Source organism: Balaenoptera physalus, assembly GCF_965194825.1.
Source record: "Balaenoptera physalus genome assembly, chromosome: 9".
Lineage (NCBI taxonomy): Eukaryota > Metazoa > Chordata > Mammalia > Artiodactyla > Balaenopteridae > Balaenoptera > Balaenoptera physalus.
Genome location: NC_138888.1, coordinates 27,688,922 through 27,707,215, shown reverse-complemented (window position 1 = coordinate 27,707,215; position 18,294 = coordinate 27,688,922). Strand labels below are relative to the sequence as shown.

At 38.8% G+C, this 18,294-nt stretch overlaps 1 protein-coding gene and 1 long non-coding RNA gene across 4 annotated transcripts in view; one reads left to right on the top strand and one right to left on the bottom strand.

Annotated features, from left to right (window-relative positions):
• The window catches only part of LOC309667005, a 227,365-nt gene extending 209,434 nt beyond the window's left edge, over window positions 1-17,931 (bottom strand). The window contains exon 1 of the long non-coding RNA XR_014267468.1: window positions 17,681-17,931. This is a non-coding gene — a long non-coding RNA (uncharacterized lncRNA). The remainder of the gene's footprint in view (window positions 1-17,680) is intronic.
• PDE7B (phosphodiesterase 7B) overlaps window positions 1-18,294 on the top strand; it is a gene marked incomplete at its 3' end in the record, with an annotated part of 632,720 nt that overhangs the window by 492,776 nt on the left and 121,650 nt on the right. The window lies entirely within an intron of this gene.

Genomic DNA, 18,294 nt, shown 5'->3' with positions numbered 1-18,294 from the left:
AAATAGCTTATGAGTTGCCATTAAATGCATGAATGAACATTTTTTTCTAGGCACAGATTACTTAAGAAATATGAATTCTATTTCTTCCTTTTAATGGACTCATTTTTAAACTTATATTCTGGCAGAAGATCAGTATTAGTCATTACGGCTTTTAAAGTAAAAGAAAAGAATACACAAGAGTGAATGTCAGAACCATTTAAAAGGTATAAAGTATGTGCAAAACTAATATGAGACAGTTCTCTCTTCATATAGAAGAGTTGTCATTTACTGATAATTATCAAATTTTAGAGTAATGTGTGTAAATTATGCCTGCTTTTATATACTTTTAAAATAATTACTCTGTTCATAAATCTTGGAACATTTTACATCAACTAAAGTTTCAAAAGGTGCTTCTTTTACAGATAACAACAGTCTGTATATTCCTCAATGTAATTTCAAAAATAGAATGCGGAAGGTGTGTGTTTACCCGGTTCTACAAATGAGCTTTTGAGGGTATGGAGCTGAATAGAGGATGTTATTCCCATGTCCTCTGCTCTTTGCCTGGAAACAGCTTCTCTTTTCTTTTTTCTTTTTTTTTTTTTAACAAGGCTGGTTTCACTGGGCAGCAAAGCATTGACTTTTGCATCTAATTTCTAAAAGGAAAACATTAGAAGCTTTATTGTTAAAAGACCAAAAGCAACTCAAAGTGTGTGCCCTCTCCTATTATCTGATATTTTCTCTCTTTAATTATCAGTATACTTCATAATACATAGTAATGCATATCACCATATCAAAAATATGATAGGGAGCAAAGTTCAAAGTACTTGTGATTTAATACAATGCCCTAGCCTAGATGTATACACAATGTAGACCTTATTCTTTGTTTTTCTATTTATCTCTCTCTGCCTTTCCATGGATTTCTATTTAGAATTGACTTCGATATCTAAAATGTTAAGAGATCACCCCAAGAGTTTGGATTTGTATCTGTGCAGTTGTCTCAGATTTCCTCAAAATACAAAATTATCAGAGAACCTTCCTTCAGAGTACTTCTCCTCACCTAAAATATCCACATGGCATGATATTTTATAGATTATAAAGCAAGCCCCTGTCCTGAACATTTTGTTATTCTTGGGCTCTCACACAGTGCTAAGGGAACACTACAGTCTGTATCATTAGTAACAAGATAAAACCTAAAAGTCAACCTTGTATGCAATTGGAAGGCATACTTGACAAAGGCAAAGCAGGGTTTAGCTGTGTATGGCCTTAAAAGGAGTCCAAGGGGCCAGGGCTACTCCAGAAAAACAAAATCCCTAGAAAGAAAAGGACAAATTTCAAGAGAGATTGAGTAGGATGCGGTTGCCTGTACCTGGTAGTAGAAATTGAAAGGTGAAGAATCCAGAAAATTGTAAAGTAAAATCATGGTGAGAGATATAATGGGAATGAATGTAAAACTTTAGTCAAGGTATTTAAAAAGAAAATTAAATAACCAAGGGTAATAAGACATATAATGTAATCGTTAGAACTTTTCCCATTAAATCTTCAAATGTTCCTCGACCTCTGCAATTAAAGCCAAAGCACAAGATTCTCTTTCTTGCTTCCTTCTCCATCTCTTTTTTGGATGGCACACAACTATCTCAGGAATCTACAGACTTGATGAGCACTTAGGAAAACCCAAAGACATGCTCATTTAGAGGATCTGTGACAAAAAATTTATTCAAAAAATGTAAATAGAATTTGCTGAAGAAAATGATTGAGAAAGAAAAGAGAAGGGGACAGGTGGAGCCAAGCATAGAGCACCAAGGAGAAGGAAGTGAGGTGAGGACACTGTGAAGAAATTGGATGCACGTGTAAGAAGAGTAATCAAAACACATACAGAAATGAAGAGGAACCAGTCACTGTTAAAAACATCTGTCACAGGGATCTCAAATTTCCACACTCAGATGTACAATACATGTAGCCTGTTTCTTTTCTTCAACTAATCAAATCTTCCTTGAACCCACCCTAATGAGGGGTAAGAAAATTTGAACTTGCTAGTTAACGAGGTGGTGGTCAGTCTCTTCTGGATTAAATGACTTCTTTTGGATAAATACTTTCCTTCCGCTTGCTCCTCTCCAAGGTACTATCTGGTGAATGTGTCTTGGGCTCCTGCACACTCATCTGAATGTTTCGACCACACGCAACATAAAGTGCCAGTCAGACAGGGAAGCATGTCCATCTAACCACTGGGCTCTGCCTTTGATTCTCTTCCCCACAATTCTTCAGGGTGTCAGGAGTAGATGACCTTACTCTGTGCCATATCCTCTTTTCCAGAAAGAAGCCTCAATGTGGAAGGGACAAGAAACCATATCCACAGCCTACCTCTCAATGTTAATGAGACCTGATAAATGACTATAGAGAGTCTCTTTATCTTTCCACAAAGACCAGTTATTAAGATCATTGTTCTGCTACAAACTCCACACACACACACACACACACACACACACACACACACACACAAATGAAAACAAACAAACCAAAAATGAAAACCCTTACTCTGAAGATGAAATTATGAATATTGACTCCCTCTTTCTCTTTTCCTTCTTGCTATAGCATTCCTAATCATCCCTAATGGTTGCCTCTGGTGGGGCGGATGGGGAAGATACACACAAGAGAGGGCAAAAGAAAAATCACATGGATATATTTCCAAAAACATGATCTCCATTATACACTGGTTGTGCTACCATGTGCTGGGCCCTGTACTTGAGTACCGCATGCTCAATATTATTTATTTTAGTTACATTCCCATGCATGTGCCGAACCCAATCATTCTCCCCTTTCTACTCCCTCTTTCTCGTTTTCCAAAAATATGCTTGTGCATTTCAGTAACCATCTCAGGACTCTGACACTGAAAAGTTCAGCTGAATGATCATAATGCACAAAGCAGGATGTGTACAAGTCACACCTGTATGATCAGGTTCCACATTGAAAGCTGAGGTTTTCTATCCAATGCAAATTAGGATTGTCGTCATAATCATACAGTGCATTGTACTCTGGTCAGGTCTGGTACATTATCATTGCTTAAATGTGCTAATTGGAAATTTCTGAGAGTTCTTCTCCTTTCTCTGCACCTTGGCCCCTAGGGAGAAGATGGGGTGGGAGGCGTGTACTGGTAGAAAGAACAGTAGCCTTACATATGAACAGGGATCTTTTTTTTTTCTAGTGTCGTCATAGGAACCATTATTGCCTCCTTCGTGGTAGCTGATACATAGAAACTGCTGTCTCCTTCCCTATCCTCTCTGTAACTCACCTGAGGTTTAGGTACACCTATCTTTTTGGCCCTTGTTATCTCTCTTGAATATTAGTTGAGTTCTGCACTGTTTTTCTTAGATCAATCCCTAATTCTACAGTAGAACAAAAGAAAATATTTCCTTGTCAATTAAATTGGAATATAAAATCAAGAATTGTGAATTCACTGGACTTTATAAACTCTAAAGCAAATGATTTCTGACCTCTTTCATCCTAAATGCCCTATTCTTTGATTTGGAGATAAATGCACCTAGAATGTGAATAGACAGAATTGGACTAAAACAAATTTTGCTTTGAAAATATTTTTGAAAATGTCTCCAGCACTCCAAAAATAATTAGGAACATTCTAGGAGGTCACAGAATAGAAAATGATGTTTTGATGTTACATACAAGTATTTAGCTTATTCTACTGTACAGTAAGTATCAGTTGAATGGGAATTTATTCCCCTAGAAATAGAAGAAACTGAGACCTGTATTTACTGGTTGTTTATTCAAGGTACTTAGAAAAGGAAGTAAATAATTCAAATTTCTAGGTTTATTCAATTATTCAATTGAATAATTATCTTTTGAGTGTCTACTCGGTGTGTAGCATTGTTAATGTACCTGGGAGGAAAGCAGAAGGAAGAGAGATTACGACCTGTTAGAAAACACAGATCTATAAACAACTTACTGATACCGAGGCAGAATGGCATATGTTTTAAGATACAGTAGAAATAATACTCTCTGGGAACACTGAAGAAAGATCAAGACTGCTTATTCAACTAAGATTTTTAGTGATTATCATGTGCCAGACACTGTCTTGGTTCCTTAAAAAAATACAAATTCATGAACCAAGAAAGTTGAGGTAAATGGATGAATGAATGGATGGACGGACAGACAGTCACGGATAGATAGATAGGGCAAGCTAGGTAGGTGACATATGTTATACTGGAGGTAGCTACACAAAGTCTGTGCCAACACACAAAGGAGCGATTAATTCTGTTTGTATTATGGATGGTAAAGAAGTTTTCAGAGAGGAGGTTATTTTGAGGTAAATTCAAAGTAAGTTATATTTCTCCAAATGAAGAAGAAATGGAGGACATTTCAGGAAAAAGAAATAGTAGGACCAAATGCAAGAAATTCTGGGCAATGCCAAGTCATGAGATATGAAATATATCAGGAAGACGGCTAAGGATGAGACTAGAAAGTCAAACTGGGGGACAGGTTACCAAGGGCTTCATCTGCCTTTCTAAGGAGTATTTCCTCCAGGCAATGAGAAGGCTTCAAATAATGTAAGTGGGAAGTGATAAATTTTAGTTTCGAAAGGTCACTCTAGCAACAATGGCTGGTGGAGAGCTGGACTTGGGGTAAGGATACCAATGAATTTTTAACCATCATTTTGGTGTTCATTGACTGTATTAGGTAGATATTGAGAATTTTGAGATGATGAATATTTTTTCTTTAACTTACAAACCAACTTTCCCAAGTGCTATAGCATTTTACAGGAAATAATACACAAATCATCAAGCCAACACCCTGTACCACCTGATACCAGCCCGTCCTGAAGGATTTACATCCTTAATGTTCTTCCATCCAGACCTCCCATTCAAAATCATGCTCATCTTTTCCCCAAATTCAAAACCTGACACAATTTATCCTCACAATCTCAGAACAGCCTATCCCTCCTAATTTGCCAAGTCATGTTTCTCCCTGAATTCAGGTTGCCATGTTTTCTTAAGCAAAGTATTCTTTCAAGGCTAAATGCCACAGGATGGACGAGAAAACGTATAAGAAAAACACAATTCTTATGTAGCTTATAATGTATTGAGTTAGATAAAACTACTTCCTCAAATATAAACCAAGTGTGACAGATAGTCCGTGAGGACTGGATGTTAACTCATCCGTCTCTAGAGTGACCTACAAAGGCTTTGTGTGGACTGGTCATTACAACTATGTCTTTAAAATGGTTAAGATCTCAACAAGATGTAACAAGGTAACTTTCTTGGTGAATTAACATGAATGTAGGTACAGAAGCAGAAAATCACAAGAAATGATGGAGAAATGGAGATTAGTCAAGTTAACTTGGTCTGATGTTTGGCATAAAGAATACAGAAAAATAGAAAGACATGACATTAATAGGACCAGGTTGCCCCTGAACAAGAAATGTTAATTTTTGTAGAACCATTGAAAAATGTTAAGTGGAAAGTAGAGAATTCTTTGCATTGTATAATAGAAAGTGCCTTTAAGATCTTCTAGTTAAACCACTGCATTTTCTTAAGTAAGAAAATTAAATGTACTTGGAGGTTACACAACATACTTGGAGACAATTCCTTGATGTACAGCCGTGCTGTTGACTCAGTCATGCTTTCTGCCGTGGTCCAAACTTTAAGTCTCCCAACTCCAAAAATGCCTCTCTACATGATAATCTCTCTAATTCTAATTTTCTGTCCTTTTCACTGCCGAGCGCCAACATCTCTGTGATTGCGTTCTATAGTGTGTGGTGTTCATCTTACACGAACAAGAGTTCGTTATGTATGTACCTGTAAACGCATACTTACGTGTGTATGTATACACATCTTTTTCTTGTTTTCATACTTCGACTGTGAATTGCGGTGGGGGGCATGTCCCAAGCCCTCTCTTTGTGAATTTCCCCATCTAGAGGGCCTGCAATGCACTGAAAGGGGAGTTGTTCACCAGGAAAGAATACTAGAGGTGAGAATTTAAACAGGATCATGAGGTTAAAGGAAGTTACATATGAGATAAATAGAGATGGTAGCTGCTGGTTGCTAAAACCATCATAAATGAGATGCTTCTGTGATCCTGTTCCATGGTTCTTCTTTCCGCCTGTCGCTTGGAGATTGAGTTGCAGGGGGGTGGGCCAGACAGAGCCAGTACGTGTGGCTGTTGGAAGCTTGGGTCTGCAGTGCATTTGCCCATAAACCATTGAGGATTAACCTCTCAATCCCTCAGGCTCTCTTTGCAAACATGGTGCCGAGCTCGGAAAGCAAGTTGAAGATTTAGCAGCATTTAGGCAAGATTTGATGAAGCTCATCCCCAACCGCCCTTTTTTTTCTTTCCTGCTTCTATAAGGTGTTTGTGTTTCCAGAGGAAAAATGTAGGCTTTCGAGGCTATTTTCCCTCCTTTTTCCTCTGAAACTGTCTCCCTCCTCTCAGCAGCCTTCTTGGCTGCCTGCATTTTACCAATGCACAGCCTGCCTGCTCCTTATCACCCAAATAAGGTAATAGTTAGAAACACAATTGAAGTGGCTTCTTTTTAATGAATAATAGACCTTGTTCCATTAAAAATAAGACCCTACTCTGAACCATTACAGAAACTTTTTTTTGATGTTTAAGAAGAAATGTCAGTGACTCGGGGGGAGTGGTGGCAGATAGAGCTTTCTGATGTTGTTCTTCATTATTTTTACTTCATGCTCCCTGTACCTCTGGCTCTCCCTGAGACAGAAACGGTGAGATACCATAAAATAACCCTCTCTCGAAGTATATTTGGCCTGACAGGAAACAGGAAATACCAGAAAAGATCACAAGAAAAGCTGTAATCATAAGATTTCTAGCCTAATTCTTTTGACGTCAGCAGTTTAGATAAGTCAGATAAGCAATCACAAGCATCCGTGAGCTCTAGAGTGCCAATCCAAATACCCCAAGTGCATCTTCAACCCTTTTGAACTCTCACATTGTTGTTTTGCCCCTGCCCTCTTCTCTTTCCCCCCAAGAAGCATATCCTGAAATTGTGAATTATGGATTAATGTCAACATTAAGGTATTCAAAGATATTACACAGAGCCTCTAAATTGGTCCTATAGTCAATTCAGCTTGCTTAGTGCATTGTAAATCTTGGATGAAGCTGACTGTTAATAAGATGTAGGAAACTAACTCTGGTTTGTCTCAAAATGAGTTTGCTTCCCAAAGTTTAACCTTTCCAATCTTGACAACTAAGCCTTGGCTATGAAATGACTCTGATAATATGCTAAAAGATACATTACCGTACCCAAAATATGCCAAAGTATTCAGTAACTCCAGTCATCATTACTATCACCTTTCTTTGGGCACCACCACCTCCATTCCACAACAATAGAATATTTATGGGTTGGTTAGATATAAATGACATGGGGAATAAATTCCCCTATGAAAAGTTTTCATAAATTCAGAACCAAAACTGTGGAACTCAACCATTAGATCATAAGCAGAGGTACATGTATGGGCTGCTCAGAGGATGAGGTAAGAGATTAAATCAAGATTTAAATCAGTATTGCATTACATGTAAATTTAAAATAAAAAAGGTTGAGAATAAGAACTTATTTATATAACATCTATTTCTAAAAAGATTTGTAAGCTTCTAAGACGGTTGTAATAAAACATAAGTACCCAAAGACATAAAACCATTCTGTCCTGATAAAAAACAAAAACCATACAGTAAAGTAGGAGGGAAGGAGAAGAAATATGCAAAGTAATTGAGCAAAACTGAGATCTGAACTTACTAGCAGGCAAGATAAAAGGGGAAACAGGACGGTTACAGCATTCATTGTAGCTGGGAAATAAAAAGTTTTTCCTGGCTTTGGGTATGTGGAGCAAGTTTTGACGAGAGCTCTCTGTATGATAATGGAGGATGTCCTTCCAAGGAGTTTGATATGCAGCTGTGAAGAGGTGCCTCACCACGAGGGAGTTTTACAGACTTTCTCAGTGAAAGATGGTTCCATAGAGACCATTCGTTGGGAGCCAAAAGTGAGGTGGCCTCATTGTGGCTTTGGGGTGGTCTGACATAATAAGGGGTCAGACATAAAAAAAGGTCAAGAACATGTGTAAAACTGTGAGGAGTGAGAATGAAAGCATGTAGCTTCAGCGAAGGGTTCAGCTCTTGTGAGTGTATAAAGTTAGGTTATAGCCCCTGGAATGTCAAACAGTTCTACCAGTCTCCTAATGGTCATACCTGCCATTATAATCATTAAAATGGAAAGAGAAAAATTAAGAAGCAAATTCCTCCTCTTAGATGGTAGAAGTGTCTTTATATTTGTCTTTGGTTGTGCCGGACATTTGGCTCTAATTAAATACACATCAATAAGGGGTCCTAATTAACTCATAAGTGAGTCTTGAGTCTTAACCAGGTTTTTTAACCTGATACGCCTTACTTTGAGTACCACAACTAAGCCCTTTATTTCATCAGTGTTTCTACAGTGTATGAACCCATGTAGACACTCAAAACATACATGCTGTATTAAAAGTTCAGAATAAATAATATCTGAATGCATATTTCATTTTATTTGAACCCACGTCCCACACTTCGCCTAACATTCTGCTCAGTGAAAATCCTTTTAATACTTCCCAAGGATTCAGACAACTGGAAAGAATGTATGTGTCTAGATTAAAAGATAAATACTATATTCAAGGAAACACAGTAAGTATTGAAAACAAGTGGATTTATTCCTACTCAGTGCAAAAGTGATGAGCAGCTGGGTATTAAGTGTATTGAGAGGTGCAGTCTAGACATCTTTTCTGAGACCACTTCCAAATAAACTTACCGAGGAGGGTTACCAGTGTGTGTTGGGGCGGATTAATGTCAGAAAGGAAACAGGCTTTTGCTTTGTCCAAGTATAATATACCAGACGATGATCTTGCAAAATAAGTAAGGAAAAGAATAGAAGACTAAAAGACGAGAGGAAGCATAACTGGGCAGGGTAACACCTGCTTTCTGAAAAGAACAATGGGGTTTAGAAAGGAATTCAAGAGGCCTGAGCTAGATAATGCCAAAGGTGGCACAGAGAATAGAGGAAGTGGAGTCTGGATGCACTAGAAAGACTTGTTACATGCTATATCTTCTAACTACTTAGAGCTGAGCTACTCTTCCTCACAGCTCACCAAGGTCAAGGTGAGCCCTTTATTATCAACAGTTGCTATACATTTGTATTATCAGTCTTTGCCAAACTAACCAAGTTGAATAACCTTGCACTTTAATTGAAAACCAAGCTCAGACTAAGGACCGACCAGCATGCATGCAGACCATGTGTGCGGTATACTCACTACTGTAAGATTACTTTGAATCAGGATAATTCTGGACCCACCTATGAGGGTGCTGAGTTCTTTCTATAGTCATTGTTGATATTTGCTATTGCCCCCGCGAAGCTGAAATTTAAAGACTATAAAGAGCTGCACTTCTCAGAGAGGCTTCAATTCTCAACTCCTTGGGGAATAGACTCCATTTTTATAGGGTTTGTGCTTCTGGTTTATGTTCTTTTCTTTTAATCTTATGAAAAATTAATAACAGCCTACTACCCTACACTCCCCTTTAGCCCTATCATTGGGGATACTTCTCTTTACTTCATTATCATGGTTAAAAGATGGGCTCTGGAGTCAGACTGCTTTGTATCTTTACTAAACTCTTTGGACCTCAGTTTTCTCATCTGTAAAATGGAAATAACGATAGAAACTGCGTTAAGGTGCAGGATTAAGTCAGATGATCTCCGTAAAGAAACTAGCATATTCCTAGTACATAGTAAGTACTCTGTAAGTGTTAGTGATTATTATCCCACACTATTCTTATTTCTAATAATTACCCAGAAGTATTAAGGTAGCTTTTTAGTTTATCATTGAAAAAGCAGGGAGCACTTAATTAACATTCCCTCATCTAAGGTGCATTACTCTGAGTCATAAATAAAGTGGGAAGAAAAGTCATAGAACAGAATTTTGGCTTAATTATACTTGCAATTCCAGTGATACAATCTTGAAAGTACCCTTTACTTATCATTCTTAATCAAACTTTCATCCATTATACATCAGCATATACAATGAAAACTAATACTTCTAATCATGCAATTGCCAAAATATTGTGATTGATTTGGGGTGAAGAAATGGAATTTAAGTTTTGGTTGGGTCAAAGTACATGCAAAAGTAATTTCTAAAAGCACACTGAATTTGCCAGTATTCATTTGTCAACTAAATCCTTAGCTAAAATAAGGTAAAATGTGAGAGGCTTGTGTTCTTATTTTTGAGTAGTCAATTATTTATGGCATGAATGGCCACTTAACATCAAAAACCTTTTTAATCACAAAGGGTTTTTTACTTGAATCTAGTCTCTAGATTACCATTTTGTTGGGACAATATCTACTTAAGACTTATTAATATACAAAAAGCCAGTTCATAACACGTTGCCATTAGAATTCCAGCCACAGCTTTTTAGGAATCAAGACTGATCACTTTTGACAAGCAGCAGACCTATCCAAATTACCACAGGGAGAGAAACTTCTCAGAGACCAGGGGTTTTGTAAGGAGATCAACATAATAGCTCATTTCCTAATGAAACTGGCAGGAGTTGATGTCTTCTAGTTATGTTGAAGAAAAACCATTAGGTTTCCTCATGAGATTTCAGAGCTTGGATGATCTTCAACTGGAGACAAAGGACACCCTGAAATCATATAACATCTGCTCTCCTTGAAATGTCCAAAGACACCTGAAAATATTCAGAACTACCAGCATGTTTGTTGAACAAAGACTGTGCCTCCATCCCACCTCCAAGATCTATTTCCTGGGAACTCAGCAGCAGGGTAGAAATAACAATCAAAGAGAATTAAGAAAAAGAATATCTGGTTAATTGCTTTTAGAGGAATAAGACTAGTAAAAATTATCCCAGTTGTTCAGAATGAACAACTGATTCATAGCCCTAGTATATGATATTCCAACATTTTGAGCAATATTAGCTTCAGGAAGCTTATATACCTCACCTCTTATCAGCTCAAGTCTTGGTTGGTATTCTCTCATGCTGTAAAACGCGGATTTGGGAAAGATGAAAGGGAGGGGCAGAGGGAGGAGGAATTTTCATAGGTGGTGTTTAACGGAATGCAGAGGAAAACATACTATACCATGTTTATATACTTTAAATGTCTACTAAACCAAAATGAATTCCATTGAGGACACTGATTTGAAAGAAAAAAGTGATTTACATAAAAAATAGTTTAATAGAATGTAAGTAAGGCTTTTAGGTTCTGCTATGAAAGTATCAGAAATAGGATTGGGAAGTCAGCAACCTAAATACACATAATCTACTTTTCAGATGCATGAATTATGAATGAGCCACCCTGAGCACTTGTTCAGCCTGAGCGGTGTTGACATGTCAAGTTGACCTGTGCTTTGGACCAGAGGTGGTCTAATAGTAACTTTACAGGGTAGGAATTAGAAGTGACTCATTGTGGAGGCAGAGAGAAGGTAGAAGAATGTATGCAGACTCCATCCCTGGCTCTGATTGCTCTGTAGTTCCTCAATGCAGTTATGCAGAATTAATCAAATCCCTGGATGTGGAACCAAAAGGCACCTTCCTACTTGCTATGCAGATGTAAACGTTCCTCTCTTCTGCACCACAGCCAGCCAAAGTGTGAACCGTGGAGATCGGAACTTTGGTCGAATCGTGCCAGGAGGGCACAGTCACTTGAAACCGAGCCCACGTTTGATTTAAGCTCAGAATGACAACTTTGGCAAGGGCTGGGGTAGGGGTGAGGGGGTGTTTTGCTGCATTTGATCAAGAAAAACCAAGGCACTAGGCATAAATTTCTCCGTTTTAATTATGCAAACTCCAAGAACATAGTGGCTGTTTGAATACTATCCTAAAGTCCACTTGATTAATCTCCCCAAATCATGCCTTTCAGTTTTCATAACTGTTTCACATTCAAGATTTTAGCTCTCACCTCCTCACAGTTGAAATAAATGAACTGCTTCCATAGATAAAAGGCTAAAATCTTATTTTTCAACTAAGAAAATAGTGCTGATGCTATTAGGAACATTGAACATCACTTTACTGAAAGTATTTGCTATAAATTGATCATTCCCCATCTACCGAAACTTAGACCTCTGCCAAACTTGGAGAGGGATACAAAGAAGTACAGATTACAACCCCCTCCTCCTGAGAATTTACAGTGCAGTTTGGAATCAAGAAATTGAGCATGAAACATTAAGTAGCAATTCAAACCCTTGTATTCTGATGTAGAATATTATTTTGAAAAATTAGAATGCATCAGAATAAAATTGAATCATTATTTTAAATTTAAGTGATAAAAATGAATATCTAATTACTCCCTCCTTCTTCCTTAGCTAATTACCATTTTGCAGAGCTTTTTTCCTGAATAAGGGTTATTTCTAAGTCTGGGTCATAATCCCAGACCTTCATCCTGTCCCTAATTTTGATGGAGGAAGGGGTGATTCTTTTTGCTTCCATTTGATTTATGTCATTTTTTTTCTCTCTCTGTGTTTTCTTCTCCACCTGTCTCCTCTGCCCTCTCTTCTTCACTGCCCATCTTAAGAAAACTTAATATATTAAAAGTCATATTTATAAATAAACAGCCAAATTAGGATAGATATTGGCTTTATGTTAGAAGCTAACATGACAGATGAATGGATAAAGAAGGTGTGGTGTATACATATATAATGGAATATTACTCAGCCATAAAAAAAGAACAAAATAATGCTATTTGCAGCAATGTGGATGGACCTAGAGATTATCATACCAAGCGAAGTGAGTCAGAGAGAGAAAGACAAATACCATATGACATCACTTATATGTAGAATCTAAAATATGATACAAATGAACATACCTACAAAAGAAAAACAGACTCACGGACATAGAGAACAGACTTGTGGTTGCCAAGGGGGAGGGGAGGTGGGGGAGGGAAGGATTGGGAGTTTGGGATTAGCAGAAGCTAACTATTATAAATAGAATGGATAAACAACAAGGTCCTACTGTATAGCACAGGGAACTATGTACAATATGCTGTGATAAACCATAATGGAAAAGAATATGAAAAAGAATATATATATGTATAACTGAGTCACTTTGCTGTACAGCAGAAATTAAACACAACATTGTAAATCAACTGTACTTCAATAAAATTTTTTTACAAAGAAGCTTACAAACAAGAACCTAAAATCACTTTATTAACAGAATAAGAAAGGCAATAAATTAGAGAAAAAGAATAAATTGTAAGAAAATATAAATTGTGGTTAAAAAAAAAAACAAGCTTATTATAATGGATTCCTTGAGATAGAGGTTTAGTGTGTGCAAGGAGCTTTCACATTTGTAGCAACTCCTTTAATCCTCGTAACAACCAGTGAGGTAGATACAGAATTATTACTCCACTTCATGAACGGGAAACCGAAGCACATAGCCGATGAAAGGATAAATGAGAAAGAAGTCTTTGGATATGGAAACAACATATAATGTCCTTCGATGGATGAATGGATTTTTTAAAATGTGATACATATATATTTATTTTTAACATATATACGAAATTATTCAGTCTTAAAAAAAACAAGGGGGCTTCCCTGGTGGCGCAGTGGTTGAGAATCTGCCTGCCAATTCAGGGGACACGGGTTCGAGCCCTGGTCTGGGAAGATTCCACATGCCACGGAGCAACTGGGCCTGTGAGCCACAATTACTGAGCCTGCGCGTCTGGAGCCTGTGCTCCACAACAAGAGAGGCCGCGATGGTGAGAGGCCCGCGCACCGCGATGAAGAGTGGCCCCCGCTTGCCGCAACTAGAGAAAGCCCTCGCACAGAAACGAAGACTCAACACAGTCATAAATAAATAAATAAAAGAACGTGAATTTCTTTAAAAAAAAAACAAGGAAAGCCTGCCATTTGCAACAACATGGATGAACTTGGAGGACATTATGCTAAGCAAAATAAGCAAAACACAAAAAGAGAAATACTGCATGATCTTACTTATATGTGGAATCTAAAATAGTCAAATTCGTAGAAGTAGAGAGTTAGGATGGTGGTTGCCAGCACCTGTGGGGAGAGGAAAATGGGGTGATGTTGGTCAAGGGGTACAACATTTCAGTTACACAAGGTGAAGAAATTCTGGAGATCTAATGCACAGCATGGGGCCAACAGTATGCTGTATTGTATACTTGGAGTTTGCTAAGAGGCTAGATCTTAAGTCAAGTCTTCTCAATGCACACACATACGCATGACGATAGCCACATGGAGGTAATGGATATGATAATTAGCTTGATTAGGGTGATCATCTCACAGTGTATACATATAACAAAGCATCAAGTTGTATATGTTAAATGTATACAATTTTTATGTGTCAATGAATCTCAAAGCTGTTTTTTACATTTAATAATAATAATAATAAATGGAAAGGCTTTGAATCATACCTGCCACTGAGTAGGTGCTCAGTAAACTCCAGGTTTTATCACTCTACAACAGAGCCGGGACTGTAATCCTCTGCATCTGATTCCAAATCTAGGGTTCTTTTCACTTTATACGCATCCTTTGATACATTCTACTTCTATAAGAAAAGTAAAGTCCTTTGAGTTGTTTTGGTTGCTCTTTCAGGGCAAACCCCAGCGGGAGGATTGTCATACTCTTTCCTAGAACATGATGCTGTGCGTGGTGGTTGCCATGTAATAGATGCTCAGTAATGATTTCTTGAATTCATGAATGTAAATGAATGAGACAGATGACTGCCACCCTCTGTTTTATTTTACTCTTAAATAAATTCAGTTCTTAGCTAGTAGCATAACAAACAGCTTTACTTCCGAATGAATCAATGTTAGTGTTAATAGCATTGTTTACAGGGGAGTCTCATCAAGAGCATAAGAAATTCTACACCAATTCGAGGATAGTTGTTTTAGGTTAGTGAGGCCTGAGAACTAGTCTAAAATCAGGAATTCTTAGGCAATGAACTTAACCTTTAATGACTCTTCTTCCGCTCTCTCTCCCCCATCTAAGGAAAAAGGGGGTTACCTGCCAAATCTGAAAGTCAGAGAGGTTGTGAAAACCAGGACAACAGTACCTCTCAATGTTTTCAGCTTCTTAGCAATACCCCACAGAGGTCACGTGAGATGTATTCAAACTCGACCACCCACAGGGTAAAAGCCATCAAACTCGTTCATCAAGCATTAAGCATTAAATGAGCATCTAATCCATGTTGGGCATTGCACCAGGCCCCAGGGGGTACAAAAATGACTAAGGCTAGGATACTGCAGGCCAGCGATTGAGAATGCAGCTCAACATACCCAGCTTTGAATGCTGGTCTGTTGCTTACTGCATATGTGATTCTTGGCAAACCATCTAACCTCTTAGTCCTCAGTCTTCTAGTGTGTAAGTTAGCGCAGTTCCTGGTACATTGCCAGACCTCAAACATGGGTTATTAGCATTACTGAACCAGCCCTTAAGGAGCTCATGGTCTAGTGAAAAGACAGAAATGGAAATAATAAAATACTATGTGATGCTTGTTGTGATAGAAGGCGAGGGTCTGTGAGAAAACAGAGCAGTGAAGGCTTAATGGCCTTAGAGGGTGCAGTATGGTGATGAACTAAACTGTGTTCTAATGTTTTACATCCTTTCACCACCCTCATGAGGTAAATCCTATTATCCTATTTTGTGGATAGGGAATTGAAGGCACCAAGAGGTTAGGATAGTTGTCTTAAAGCCACACAGCTAGTGAGGCAGAATTTGAACTCACATTTGGGGTCTCTAGAGCCCACACTTAACCAGGATGTCACACAGCCTCTTTGTGTGGAGGATTTTCAGAGGATCAGAGAGCTGCCAAGTAAACAAAATAGAAGAAAACCATTTTAGGCCTGAGAACAGCAGCTCTGGGGTCCTGAAAGGATCCCTTCCCTCCCACCACCCCATCCTCTCCACCTCCAATGCCCAGCTAGGCTGTAGCCCAACCTCAAAGTCCAAACCCCTCTCTAGAGTGGATCTGCAGTCATTTCCAAGGCCCCAGATTGAACTGAAGGCTGAGATAGTCCTAGGAATGCACTAGAATCTATCGGTTGATTCTAGGGCATCCTGAATTCTTGTGGGGCAAAAGGTATGGAGAGGAGAAACAAGGGGAGCAGGAACCAACCACATAGATTTCCTGTGGCCATTCCAGAGTCTCAAGATGAGCTTGAACCCTCAAAATTGAGGCAGATTGAGAGACAATAAGAAACAGTGCAAAAGAACCTTTAATCGAATATTTGTTATAACCTTGGGCAGGTTTTCAGTAAAATGAGACTAATATTAATTACCCTGCCTACATAAACAAGGCTCTATAAGGGACAATGTATGTGAAAATGAATTTCAAGTAAATACAGGGAAAAAATAATGCAAGGAATTACAAAATTGTAGCCAGTGGCCTGGAAGAGTAAGCAGAGTTTGCCTGAGTTAACAGCATCTGATTAACTTAGGCACATAGAGAATCTGGCTCAGTAGCTGATAAAGCTCACAGATAGCACTTGAAAACCACAACTGGATATTTTGAGATTAAAAAGTAAACCAGAAATATCTTACAAAATCAAAGGAACTCTATACAACCATTAATATCTTTCCCACCCACGCCCTCCAGCCCATGTCTCCCACCACCCTGGGAAGTCAGGACCTCTTTATTTCATACATAGATTGCTGCCCTAGTCCTCTATCTGAGTTCCCTGCTTTCAGTGTGTCCTAAAGACGAATCCATCCTAAACACAGGTTACCCCATCCAAGGCAGAGCTCTGCTTATACTACTCTGCCGCAAAGTCTTCCAGCGGCTTCCCATTCACCTGACATCTGAGACAAGCCATGAGCTGGCCCCACTCCTTACTCCACTCTTCTGCCTCACCTTCCCTTTGCACCAGCAAAACAGAATACTTTTATTTCACATACTCACTGTTATTTCCTCCCTCTGAACATTTACTCAAAGTTATCTCCCGTGGACGTTCATGCCTCATCCCCAAACCTCTAATTTCCAAATGCCCTTATTGTTCAATGATCAGCCCAATCACCACCTTCATGTTGCCTTCCCTACTATCTCAGTAATAAACACCTCCACACCTGTGACCCATCACATTGTCTTTTTTACTTTCTAGCTTGTGCTATAGTTATTACTGTATATTTTATATTTCCCTGGCTACGTAATAAATTTCCCTCCAACACCCATTTGCCCCTGGCAAGGCAGATACCCATTAAAGTTTATTTAATTAACTAATAATGTTGAACAAAGAACACAATCTTTTTTTTAATACAACGTGTGGAATAGCATCTGGTTTGGGATTCTATTAACATGTGATAAAACTATCAAAATAGTCACAACTTCTTAACTGTACATCTTTTTACCCGGGGATTTGTTTTAGTGTACAACAGAAGACTATTAGCAGCTAAAATTTTTCTGAAAGTGCAGCTGTATTAACATTGCAGCTATAAAGGAAAAGCACAAACAGGTCAAACAAATGCTTTAAAAGAAGAAAAACCAAATTACCTATAATGATTTTCTGTCTGTGCATGAGGAGCCAAAAATCACCCAACAGTAGGCAAAAAAAAAAAAAAAAATTCTCATAAATGCAAAAGCCCACCTGCTTCTCTGTTGGTGGCAAGTTCACTGGATACGAGGCTGGGGACAAGGGGCTCAAGAGGAGGAATCGACAACAGGCCACTTCTTCCCTCAAACGTGGGGCCTGAGTGGAGACCATTCTTCTCTTTTTTTTTTTTTTTTTAATTTTATTTATTTATTTATCTATGGCTGTGCTGGGTCTTCGGTTCTGTGCTAGGGCTTTCTCTAGTTGTGGCAAGCGGGGGCCACTCCTCATCGCGGTGCGCGGGCCTCTCACTATCGCGGCCTCTCTTGTTGCGGAGCACAGGCTCCAGACGCGCAGGCTCAGTAATTGTGGCTCACGGGCCTAGTCGCTCCGCGGCATATGGGATCCTCCCAGACCAGGGCTCGAACCCATGTCGCCTGCATTGGCAGGCAGACCCTCAACCACTGCGCCACCAGGGAAGCCCCACCATTCTTCTCTTGAAGCTCTGAGGGTCTCAGATTGAGTCCTATTTGGTTCCCTGGCCTGGTCTGACCCCTTCTCAGCTGTCTCATATAGTTGTCTCCACCTTCATGTCTGGAACCTTGACCAAGAACTTGACAATGAGGTGAGACAATCAGCTCCATTTACTTCCCCTCCTTCTAAAAGGGAGTCCGTCTCACAGCCCATAAAGCATTGCTTTCCTTGTCTTTAGTTTAATTGTCACTCCTTCCAGAAGATCTTCCCTGATGCCCCTGATAGGTTCGGTCCCTAAGACATGTTCCTGT